Genomic DNA, 12,548 nt, shown 5'->3' with positions numbered 1-12,548 from the left:
TTGGCAGAGTAATGAATCAAAGAGCAAGAATATGACATACACACACACACACACCGTTTTAATAATAGATAGAGAGATAGGGACAGATAGAGATACAGATAGAGAGAGAGATAGATAGACAGACAGACAGACAGACAGACTAGATGCAATGGCATAATAATGGCTATTCCTATTATTTAACTCCCTGAGGTCCCTGTAACAAAGATAATTTTATATTGGTATCAGAGAGGGAATTTCAAGATTCTGTCACAGCATTAATGATGAATGATAATTTGTGTAAGATAGGCAGTTCTCTGGTGTAAAATGGGAAATAATATAAGAATACATGAAAAAAGAGTAGGAGTCATGGTTGAACACTTGTCTCAGTGCCACTTTCAGTGCTGTTTACGTTCCTTGATTCATTTTACGTCCATAGATACGGATTTTTGTCTTGAACGCTATGAATAAGCCTCTGGGATAATAAATTCCAAAGGTTCACACTTTCAGAGGGAAAGAAAATCTTGTCATGTTGGTCCTAGATGCCTGTCCCTTATTCTGAAACGGTGTCTGTTGGTCCTAGACACTTCCCCCTTCAACCAACCTATCAAGCACCTTAAGAATTTTTAAAGTTTCAACGTCTCGTCTCATCCTATTTAAAATCCAGAGAAGAATCCCAGTGTATTCAATCCAATTGTATACAGTAAACCTGCCAAGCAGAAACTAATGTTGTGAATCTTAGTGGCCACTTTCTATGGCAAGTTCATCCTTTCTTGGGTAAGGTAGCAAAACTGCGCACAACACACAAGTGTAGTCCACACAATTGCAATCACTTCCTTGTGCCTATGATCAAATCGCATAATAATGGCTAACATATAATTTTCCTTCATTAGTTACCCACTGCATTTATATATAGGCCTTGTTTACCAGTGCCACTTTGGATATATATTTATATAAGATATAAGACACCATTTATTTATTTGCCTCTGTACTCCACAATTTGAGATTTGTAATAGAAAAAAAATCACATGTTGTAAAATGTACATTGCCAGATTTTAATAAAAGCCATTTGTATACATTTTCATTTCACCATGTAGAAATTACACCGGTGTTTTTACATAGTCCCCCCCATTTCAGGGCACCATAATGTTTAGGACACAGCAGTCATGTAAATGAAAGTAGTCATGTTTAGTATTTTGTTGCATATCCTTTGCATGTAATGACTGCTTAAAGTCTACGATTTATGGACATCACCAGTTGCTGGATATCTTCTCTGGTGATGCTCTGTATTGCAGCCATCTTTAGCTTATGCTTGTTTTGGGGGCTAGTCCCCTTCAGGTTTCTTTTCAGCATATAAAAGGCATGCTCAATTGGGTTCAGATCGGGTGAATGACTTGTCAACCCAAGAATTGACCATTTTTTAGCTTTGATAAACTCCTTTGTTGCTTTAGCAGTATGTTTGGGAACATTGTCTTACTGTAGAATGAACTGCCTGCCAATTGAGTTTTGAGGCATTTGTTTGAACTTGAGCAGATAGGATGTGTCTATACCCTTCAGAATTCATTATTCTACTACCATCAGCAGTTGTATCATCAATGAAGATAAGTGAGCCAGTACCTTCAGCAGCCATACATGCCCAGGCCATAACACCCCCACCACTGTGTTTCACAGATGAGGTGGTATGCTTTGGATCTTGGGCAGTTTCTTCTCTCCTCCATACTTTGCTCTTGCCATCACTGTGATATGTTAAGCTTCGTTTCATCTGTCCACAAGACCCTTCTCCAGAACTGTTGCTCTTTTAAGTACGTCTTGGCAAACTGTAACCAGGCCATCCTAATTTTGCAGCTAACCAGTGGTTTGCATCTTGCAGTGTAGCCTCTGTATTTCTGTTCATGAAGTCTTCTATGGACAGTCAACACCTGACAAATCAACACCTGACTCCTGAAGACTGTTTCTGATGTGCCGGACAGATGTTAGGGGATTTTTCTTTATTATAGAGATAATTTTTCTGTCATCTGCTGTGGAGATCTTCCTTGGCCTGCCAGTCCTTTTGCGATAAGCAAGCTCACCAGTGCTCTCATTCTTCTTAATGATGTTCCAAACAGTTGATTTTGGTAAGCCTAAGGTTTAACAGTTTTATTCTTGTTTCTCACTCATAATGGCTTATTTGACTTTCATTGGCACAACATTGGTCCTCATGTTGATAAACAGCAATAAAAGTTTCCAAAGGTGATGGAAAGACTGGGGGAAAAAACTAGGTGCTGAGAGCTCTCTTATACCTGCATTAAGGAGGCATTTAAACACACCTGAGCAATTACAAACGCCTGTGAAGCCATGTGTCCCAAACATTATGGTGCCCTGAAAGGCCTCATTTTTTGACATTGTATTGCATTTAAGTTTTTGCCATCACTCAGCTTGCCATGTCCACTTGAAGTCTCTCCACACCGTCCTTGATATTCACAACCTGGCAAGTTTTTTTGCGATTTCTTTGTTGAAGACAGATGCATTTCTTTATTCCTTTGTAATTTCTTAATTCCTCATTATAAATAGTCCAGCCTCTTGTCTACAAGAACACACATTTGCCCAGACTAGAATTTTCATTTTTTCTTCCTAAAAGATTGTTTGGCTTTTGTGACACTCCATTCTCATAATCTATCTTACATTTCTTAATGCAATTCTTGGTCCTCATTTCCCGAGTTATAAAATGTTCCCAATTCTCAGACCTACTGTAATTTCAGCCAATGTGATAAGCCTTTTCTGTCGGTTTGATATTATCTGTGATTTCTCTTGTCAGTCGTGGATGTGTCACTTTGTTTTCTCTGCTGTGTGTAATCTACTCTTCATAATATAAATCGTAGGAAAGGCATGATGTGTCAATGGAAACTTCTGGCAAGTCGTGAATATAACCTTTACAGATAGGGAGGAGACATTGATGGGCCAGGAATTGAATGACCAGTCAGTGCTTCATCCTTTTAGCTACTGCATTGAAATAATGATCCAACCAGATTTTGGCCAGCAATAGCTCTAAGAGTAGATTATTTCCTCTTCACTAAGATTCTACAATTAACTGAGCTGCTTATATTTGCTAAATTGTTTACATATACATTACCTGGCAAATGTGAACCAGTTCTTGAATGTTATCTCCCTGTGGGCTCATAGTGAAAAATGCTATACAAGATTTTGGTTCATATAAAGTTGGTTGGGAGATTTGGGTACCTTTAGAACTTATTCACTTAGAATGTGTTCATATAGTGGGTTAACATTGTTGCTTCTTCATTATCTGTGTTATGGTTAGAATGGAGACTGGAACCATGCGAAAGCTCTGACACCTGAACAACTTTATCAAATTACTTTGTTATATTGGCCACTGTGAAGAGAAACTAGGTTTTACTTATGAAGAAATTATTATATGTTTGCGATTTGCATTGTAAACTGCTTCATTCCTGAGGTGATGAAGACTTGCTGTTGAACAAGCGGAAGTTTGTTGGTCTGATGATGCTTTCCTGAGGAAGTCATGTAGCCATCTTGTTGCATGTTCGTTGTCTTCTTGCGTATGGCGTGCACAGCTTAAACTTGTTCTATTTGATCTAATTGTTTATGCACGTTAGGTTGATTGCATTAGTCGAAACAGGGTGGACCACATGAAGGTTGCAATCTCCCACCCCTGCATGTTAGTAAGATTTTGACAAATAGAAGGTTTATCATTTTGTTCTGATTGGCCAATTTTGTTCAAACTATTTTGGTATAATGTTCCAGTAAATACTGCAATGATGTTAGGGGTAGCTACAACGGTCCATCACTGTTTTTTGTTTAGTTTTATTCCCGGCTTCCTCAATTCCGGAGCCTTTCTGGATTATCTGTTTTGCTGGACCAACAGTAGTCACTGCCTCTGAGATGAGTCAAACAGTACTATAACAGTCCACCTAGGCACCTGAGGAGCCAAGTTACAGACCTGCAAAGTAGGCCTTGGAAGTCGCCTATTGGAACAGATCTGCCGGCCAGAGGTCCAGAGCCTTGGCCACAGGGAGCAAAATCGGTGCAGAAATCTCGTTGAGGTCGAGATCGCCCGCCTCACCCTGGCCTGAGCGCCACATTTTCAGGATTTCAAGTGCACACTCTGAATTTTTACAGATTAAAGGAGGTGCCGGACTACCAGTTGCAGGAAAATTGGTAGTGTAACTGTGTTCTCATTTCTGCTATTTGGATCTCAATTTTTCCCCCAGAAATCTATCTACTGATTTTGGGCAAAGTTAATGTTTATTTTGTTTTTTAAAAAGTCAGTTGAAGTCTCACTATCTTTCTGGAAGCTTAATACAGTCAACCCTCGTTATAACAAACCTCTATAATACTGGAAAATGCTGGAAATTATTGGAAAGTCAAGTAGCTTCTATGGGAGACCCTTTTTTTCAGAACTGGTTGGGGAAATATACCAGCTTTAAGTTGCAGAGAGGTTGTGGGAGGACGGGGGTAAACCAAAGTATGTAACTGCCATAAGGTTAAAGCCTGTGCTGTGGTTGAGATCCGTTTTTAGTGGAGTAGTTAGATGGAGTGTGATGTGTTGCAGATCAAGGTGCAATAATGGAGAAGAGGGGAAAAAAAACATGTTTTTTAAATATTGAGACAAATGGCCCACTTGCAGTAAAACATTACCAGTTTTGATGCAGTGCAAGAAAGTGACTTATTTGAAGTTGGAGAATTTGAAAATGTCTGGAAAGCTGCAATATGTCAGCAGATGAAAAATGAGATGCTGTTCCTAGAACAGCAAACTGGAAATTTGGTGGCAATTGAACAAGTTGAAATTGTTAAAGAAGGAACTGCAGATGCTGGATAATCGAAGGTAACACAAAAATGCTGGAGAAACTCAGCGAGTGCAGCAGCATCTATGGAGCGAAGGAGATAGGCAATGTTTTGGGCCAAAACCCTTCTTCAGACCTTGTTGATTATTTAAATCACTTTGATTTTTGCCACTGGTAATGAGTGAGCAAAAAAATACAAATATCCACAAGCAATTAGCTGCAATAAATTAGAATGCAAAAATGTTTGATCGCTGAGTTGGGCAGAAGTGCCTGTTCCCACTTTGTATCTCTCTGTGACATAGAATCAAATTCAATTACATTCTGTGTATTCGCTGGAATGTTGAAGGATGAGAGGGTTCTTATAGAAACATATAAAAATTCTTAGAGGATTAGACAGGGTAGATGCAGGAAAAATATTCCCGATGTTGGGGGAGTCCAGAACCAGGGTTCACAGTTTAAGAATAAGGGGTAGACCATTTAAGACTGAGATGAGGAAGCTCTTCTTCACCTCAAGAGTTGTGAATCTGTGGAATTCTCTGCCACAAAATTCACTGGATGTTTTCAAGAGAGAGTTAGATTTAGCTCTTGGGGCTAAGGGAATCAAGGGATAGGGGGAAAAGCCGGAACAGGGTACTGATTTTGGATGATCAGCAATGATCATACTGAATGGAGATGCTGGCTCGTACGGCAGAATGGCCTACTCCTGCACTTATTTTTTTATCTGTCAAATAACAAATTTTCTCAGATATGCCACAAATTTTGAGTACGTAAGCCTTGTTTGATGGTAAAAATTAAAATGATTATCAGACTGTATTCATTAACTGGTTTGGACTAGCGATTAGCCTCAGGATTTCATTTTAGAAATAGATTTAATCTATAATTTATATTGATGCAGTTATAACTAAATAAATAAATTTCAGAGCAATTTAGAGTTTTTGTTCAATACACTACAACATGTGCAGATTTTGAAAGGATATGGTGAGTTGCATCGATTAATTAGATACCTACATGGTTAGGACAGGTTGGAGGGATATGGACCAAACACGGGTAGGTGGGACTAGTGTAGCTGGGACATGTTGGCAGGTGTGGGAAAGTTGAGCCGAAGGATCTGTTTCCACACTGTATCTCTCTATGACTATGTGACATAGAAATCAAATTCAATGACATTCAATGTGGCAGAGTCAAATTGAATGGAATATCATCTTGTCTTCAGCCATAATGGGTAGAATGCTGCACAATATGTTTGTTGCGAATTCTAACAAATATGTTTAATCAGGATAGTGATACTGTCTGAAGAAGTCACGACCCAAAACGTCATCCATTCCTTTTCTCCTGAGATGCTCACTGTCCTGCTGAGTTACTCCAGTATTTGTGTCTATGTTGGAAGATTGCAACCTTCATGTGGTCCTCCCTGTTTCGACGAATGCAGTCAACCTGGTGCGCGCAATCAAATAAGATCTAATAGAACAAGTTGTCCTACAACTTTAGGCTGTGCACGCCATACGCAAGAAGAAGAAGAAGTGATAAGGAATGCAAGTTAATTTACATCGAATACAAAGTCAGGATCTGATTGCTAAGAGTAGCTGTTTTCATTTTTATACTACCCTGAAAGCAAAATCTCCCAAGACATAATCAGTCAAAAATAAATTGACAAGAAGGAGGCATAAGATGCAACGATTAAAAACTAGATGAAGGAATGCAGTTTTAACTACCGCCTGGACAAGCTGAGAGTACCAAGAAGGTTGTAAAATTGATGGGAAAGATAGATGGGTTCAGGTCACAGGCCACTAATTCGGAGCTGTTAAACCCACAATTTATGTTTAAACATTTGTGGAAAATTATCGTTCTCTATCCATTGCAAAGCAAACTGTATCTGTTGCAATTTCAGTGCAAATGCCGACCATGAGTAAAAGTGTGTAACGTATCTTCTTTAACATTTACATGAAAACCAATCCATCCAAATACACATCTTTATGTGATGATCAGGTATTATATTGCATTGCAAGCAGGAGACTTTGCCCAGATTGAATACACTGTAACAGCTGCATTTCCAGGTTGAATATCTACTTTGCTACTTATCACATTAAATCAAAACAAATCATAGATCAGCATCCTGCACTGCCGCTCTGAAGACTGCACTGAATTTAGATGATCTGCCTGATCCTTGAATGTGGTACCACAAAATCTTTTATGTTTCAAAAAGGACAAAGGACATTTATTGTCACATACACCAATTGGTGCAGTGAAATTTGAGTTACAATGCAGCACACAAATAAGATAAACACAACACTTTAGAATTTAAGAATGGATTATTTTTGGAATATTGGAAGGTAACCCTGAACTAAACGTGTTTCAGAAGAATTTATTTAATTACGGGCTAATAATGGGAAAAAAGCTTATACTTAAATTCTGGAAAAACGCGCCCACACCAACAATAAAAATGTGGTTATCAAATATGTTTGAAACATTACATCTGGAAGAGATGAGATTCCTCTTAGCAGGTAAAGCAGACCAATTCCAAAAGACGTGGTCTATGTTTCTGGGCCTATTACAAGTATGAGGTGCAATAGTAATTTAAATAAACAAATAAATAAATAAGGGGTATCAGGACCTGGTAACGGGAGGTAAAACAACAAAAACAGACTTGGTTGGTAGTCCCCTTTCTGCGGAGTTTAATGTTATAATAGAGCGATTGTTCCTATTTTCTTTTTCTTTCTTTTCAAGGATCTATTTTCTCACTTTACTTCCTTCTCTAACTTCTTTTCTAAGGGGCTTTCTTTTCCCAACACTCTTGCACTTCACGACTCTTGCGCACTTTCTTTACTTTCTTTACTTCTATCTTTTTCTTAAAGCTCAAAAAAAAAATGAAGCGGTACAAAAAATGTATTAAGATATATGTGTTGTGTAGTATTGTAATTTACTGTACTTCTAATAAAAATAAAATATTTAAAAAAAAATTTAAAAAAAAAGAATTTAACATAAAACATAAAAAACATCCCCCCACAGCGGAATCAATGTTTCCCACTGTGAGGGAAGGCACCAAAGTTCAGTCCTCTTCCTCTGTTCACCCGTGGTCGGGGCCTATTGAGGCCTCCGCAGTCGCCGCTACGGGCCAGGTATTTCAGGCCCTCGAACGGAAGAACACTCTCAGCTGCCCAGAGCCTCCGAATCGGCCGATTCCTACCGGAGACTGCGGCTTCCGAAGTTCACAACCGAGCTGGGCTGAGATTCAACGCTGGCGACCTCGGTGAGAGATCCCAGGGCACAGCGATGCTAAAGTCAGCGCTGCCAGCGGCTGGATGTTCCGCAGCACAGCTCCATGGTGTCAAAGTCGGCGGTCCCAGCACTCCGGAGCTCCAACACGGCGACCCCAGTAAGGCATCGCTCGCTCCGCAGTGGACTCCAGTGCTGCGCCGCTGCTGCTGAAGCTGAGGCTCTGGCCGGTCTCCGGCAGGAAAGACCGCATCAATCCAAGTGGTGGGCTGCGAGGAGGGGGGCGAAGATGCGGCTTGGAGAATAGCCGCATCCTCGATCAGGAAGTAACTAAGAAAACAGTTTTCCCCTACCCCCACATAAAAAAGACTAACAGACCTCCAAAAACAAACTTTAAAACAGACTAAAAATAACAAAATGAATGAAAGGACAGACAGCTGCAGGCAAGGCAGCCACAATCGATGGACCCACCACTCGAGTGACACAAATCATAATCTAAACATTGATTGAAATAGTGTCCCTTCACTGATTGCTCAAATCACTTCTGAATAATTGTGGACTCTATATTCCGGTACAAGAGCTGCATTTAGAAGATAAGAATTAGTCAGTGCTTGAAACGACACTTGGAAGCTAATAAATTCAAAGTGGGAAGTGTGGAACCCTCCCACAAGGAATTCAAGCCTTCTTCCAGGGTCATTGTCCTTTGGTTTCTCCATCAACATCTTGGGTGAAAATATACACAACATGATTAGTACATTTGCAGATGACACAAGAATGGGTGCTATTGCACACCGTGAAGCTGGTTATCACTAATTACAGCCGGATCTTGATCAACTGGGCAAGTTGGCCAGGGAATGTCAAATGGAATTTAATTGAGATACGAGTGCGGTGTTGCATTTTGGGAAATCAAACCACAGCAGGATGGTTACAGTGAACAGTCAGGCTTGGGGAGTATGGTGGAGCTGAGGGGTCTGGGAGTAGTACATGATTCCCTGAAGACAGCGTCACAGACTGATAGGATAGTTATTTTGCTGCAATTATTTGAAGAAGTAAATAACAGGACAGACAAAGGAGAGTCAGTAGATGTGGTATACCTAGATTTTCAGAAAGCCCTTGACAAGGTGCCACTAAGGAAGATGAGAACCCATGGTATCAAAGGGCATGCATATCAGGTTGGCTTGTAGGCAGAAGGCACAGAGTGACAATAAAGGGGGCTTTTTCTGTTGGCTGCCAGTGACTAGCAGAATTCCGCAGGGTTCAGTGCTAGGGCCGCTGCTCTTCACATTGTATATTAATGATTTGGATTGAAGGCTTTGTGGCAGGTTTGCGGATGGTACGAAAATAGGTGGAGGGGCAGGTAGTGTAGAGAAAGCAGGGACTCTGCAGAAAGACTTGGGATAGGTTGGGAGAGTGGGCAGAGATGTGGCAGATGGAATATGGTGTAGCAAAGTGTGGAGTCATGCATTTTGGTAGTAAGAATAAAGGTGTAGATTATTTTCTAAATGAGAGAATCCAGAATTCGGAGGTGCAAAGGGACTTGCGAGTGCTGGTGTAGGATTCCCCAAAAGTTAATCTGCAAGTTGAATCAGTACTAAAGAAAGCAAATTTAATGCTGGCGTTTATTTTGAGAGGGCTTATATACACAAACGGATGTAATGCTGAGGCTCTATAAGGTGCTGGTCATGCTGCATTTGGAATATTGTGAGCAATTTTAGGCACCATATCTGAGGAAGGATGTGATGGCTCTGGAGAGGATCCAGAGGGGGTTGACAAGAATGAAACCAGGAATTAGTAGGTTAACATATGATGAGCGTTTGATGGCACTGAGCCTATATTCGCTGGAGTTGAGAAGAATGAGGAGAGACCTCATTGAAATGTACAGAATAGTGACAGGCTTGGATAGAGTGGATGTGGAAGGATGTTTCCCTGCTGGGAGAGTCTAGCGCTAGAGGTCATAGCCTCATAATTAAAGGACGTTCTTTTAGGAAGGAGATGAGGAAGAATTTCTTTAGTCAGAGGGTGGTGAATCTGTGGATTTTTTTGCCATAAAAGGCTGTGGAGGTAAAGTCTGTGGATATATTTAAGGCAGAGATAGATAGGGTCTTGATTAGTATGGGTGTCAGGTTATGGGGAGAAGGCAAGAGAATGGGGTTAGGAGGGAGAGATAGATCAGCCATGATTGGATGGAGTAGAGTTGATGGACCGAATGTCCCAATTCTACTCCTATCACATGATCTTATGATCTTAAGAAAGCCTTTGGGTTGTTAGCCTTGAGCAGTCAGGGAATTGAGGATAGATGTTGAGACATTGTTACAGTTGTACATGGCATTGGGGAATCGGCATTTGAAGTATTGTGTTCATTTCTGGTCACCCTGCTATTGGAAGGATGTCACCAAACAGAGAGAAAAAAAGCAGAGGAGATTTAGGAGGATGTTACCAAGAATCAAGAGCCTGAGTTACAGGGAAAGATTGTGCAGGCTCCATCTATTCTTTGGAGTGCAGAAGACTGAGGGGTGATCTTATAAAGATGTATAAAATCGTGAGGACAATTCTCGCTGTAATTGCATGATCAGATATCTGGGCAGCTATACCACACTGTGCAGATAAAACACCTGTAGTTGTGCAGGAGCATTCTCATAACAATGCGAGAAGCTAGTTTTACAATTGCAACCAGCTACAAGGAGTTCTGGCAGGCACAACCTGAGACTTTGATCAAGGGATAAGCGTCGACATTTGAGGGACTTGGGGGGTCTTCCTTTGGAGCCTTAAGTGAGATAGACTAGCTGAACAAGCACTAAAGTCATAGCAAGTCGACAGCCCTTTGACCCAACTTGCCCGTGCCAACTATGAAGCCGCATCTAAGCTTGTCACATCTGCCCACAACTCCCTCTCAACTTTTCCTATCCATACACCCGTCCAAGTATATTTTAAATATTGTTGTGGAACCTATCCCAACTTCCTCCTCTGGCAACTTGTTCAATGTTCCCACCACCCTCTGTGTGGAAAACATTGCCCCTCGGCTTCCTATATCTCTTTACATTCACCCCTTTGTTTTGTGGTTCGTGATTCCTCTGCTCTGGGTAAATTCCATTCCCCTCATGATTTTGTGCACCACTATAAGCTCACACTCTCAGCCTCCTGTGCTCCAAGGAATAAAGTCCTAGTCTGCCCAAACTATCCCTGAAGCTCAGGCCCTCCAGTCCTGGCAACATCCTCGTAAATCTGCACTCTTTCCATCTTAATTACATCCTTCCTATAGAAGGATGTCAAAAACTGAACACAATATCTCAAATGCAGTCTCACCAAAATGTTGTACAATTGCAATATAACATTCCAAATAATACAATCAATACCCTGACTGGTGATGCCAGTGTACCGAAAGCTGCCTTGACCACCCTATCGACCCATGACATCAATTTTGGGGATCTACCTAGATCCTTGTACTCTACAACACTCACCACAGACCTGTCATTCACTGTGAAGGTCATGATGTGGTTTGATTTAGTGAAATGCAACATCTCGCACTTAGAGTCATAGAGTAATACAGTGTGGAAACAGGCCCTTTGGCCAAAATTGCCCACACCTGTCAAAAATGTTCCAGCTACACTAGTCCCACTTGCCTACGCTTGGTCCATATCCCTCCAAACCTGTTTAAGAAGGAACTGCAGATGCTGGAAAATCGAAGGTACACAAAAATGCTGGAGAAACTCAGCGGGTGCAGCAGCATCTATGGAGTGAAGGAAATGGGCAACGTTTCGGGCCGAAACCCTTCTTCAGACCCTCCAAACCTGTCCTATCCATGTACCTGTCTAATTGTTTCTTAAATTCTTATCTGCATTAAACTGGAATTTGCCATTCCTCGCCCAGCAGATCAACCATTTTCACGATGATACCACCTACTTTAGGGTCATCTGCACACTTGCTAATCTGCCTTGTACATTTTCATCCAAATCGTTGATGCAAATCACAAACCGTAATAGGCCCAGCACCAATCTCTGAGGCACACCTCCAGTACAAAAAAACAATCTCCCATCACCACTCGCTGCTGCCATCCATGAAACCAACTCTATCCAGTTGCCTAGCTATCCATGGATCCCATGCAGTCTAACTTTTCAGACCATTCAGAACCTATTGGCAGTCGGGAGCCATGCTGAAATGTTGCAATTTAGAAATAATCAACTATATCAATGATTGTTGCAAGCAGACCAAGCCACACCTCTGGGCCTGCAGCTAGCAGATAAATAGGGACAGCTGAGGATTATTCCAAGGCCAGGTGATGAGCTTTGCCCTGAGACTGTCAGCAGAAATACTCGTGATTTTGGTGGATGGAGACAAACTGACAATTCATTGTTTTTCTTTAAGCTGTTGCATTATCTCTTGTCAGAAGTATTAACTTGCATTCAATCTAAACAATATTTTAAAGCAAAACCCAATTACAAAAAACTCAACAGGAAAGTTGATATTTCAGGTAAAAATCACAAAGTACTGGAGTAACTCAGAAGGCCAGGCAGCATCTTTGGAAAACATGGGTCAGTGATGTTTCCTTCTGCATCCTCGTGTCTC

The 12,548-nt window shown here is 41.0% G+C and overlaps 1 protein-coding gene across 1 annotated transcript in view; it reads left to right on the top strand.

Moving 5' to 3' along the window:
* The window catches only part of hsd17b4 (hydroxysteroid (17-beta) dehydrogenase 4), a 110,815-nt gene that overhangs the window by 65,542 nt on the left and 32,725 nt on the right, over window positions 1-12,548 (top strand). The gene's annotated exons all lie outside the window — the stretch shown is intronic.

Source organism: Leucoraja erinacea, chromosome 3 (assembly GCF_028641065.1).
Source record: "Leucoraja erinacea ecotype New England chromosome 3, Leri_hhj_1, whole genome shotgun sequence".
Classification (NCBI taxonomy): Eukaryota; Metazoa; Chordata; class Chondrichthyes; order Rajiformes; family Rajidae; genus Leucoraja; species Leucoraja erinaceus.
The sequence above is the reverse complement of the archived record's forward strand: the minus strand, read 5'-3'. Positions and strand labels throughout refer to the sequence as shown.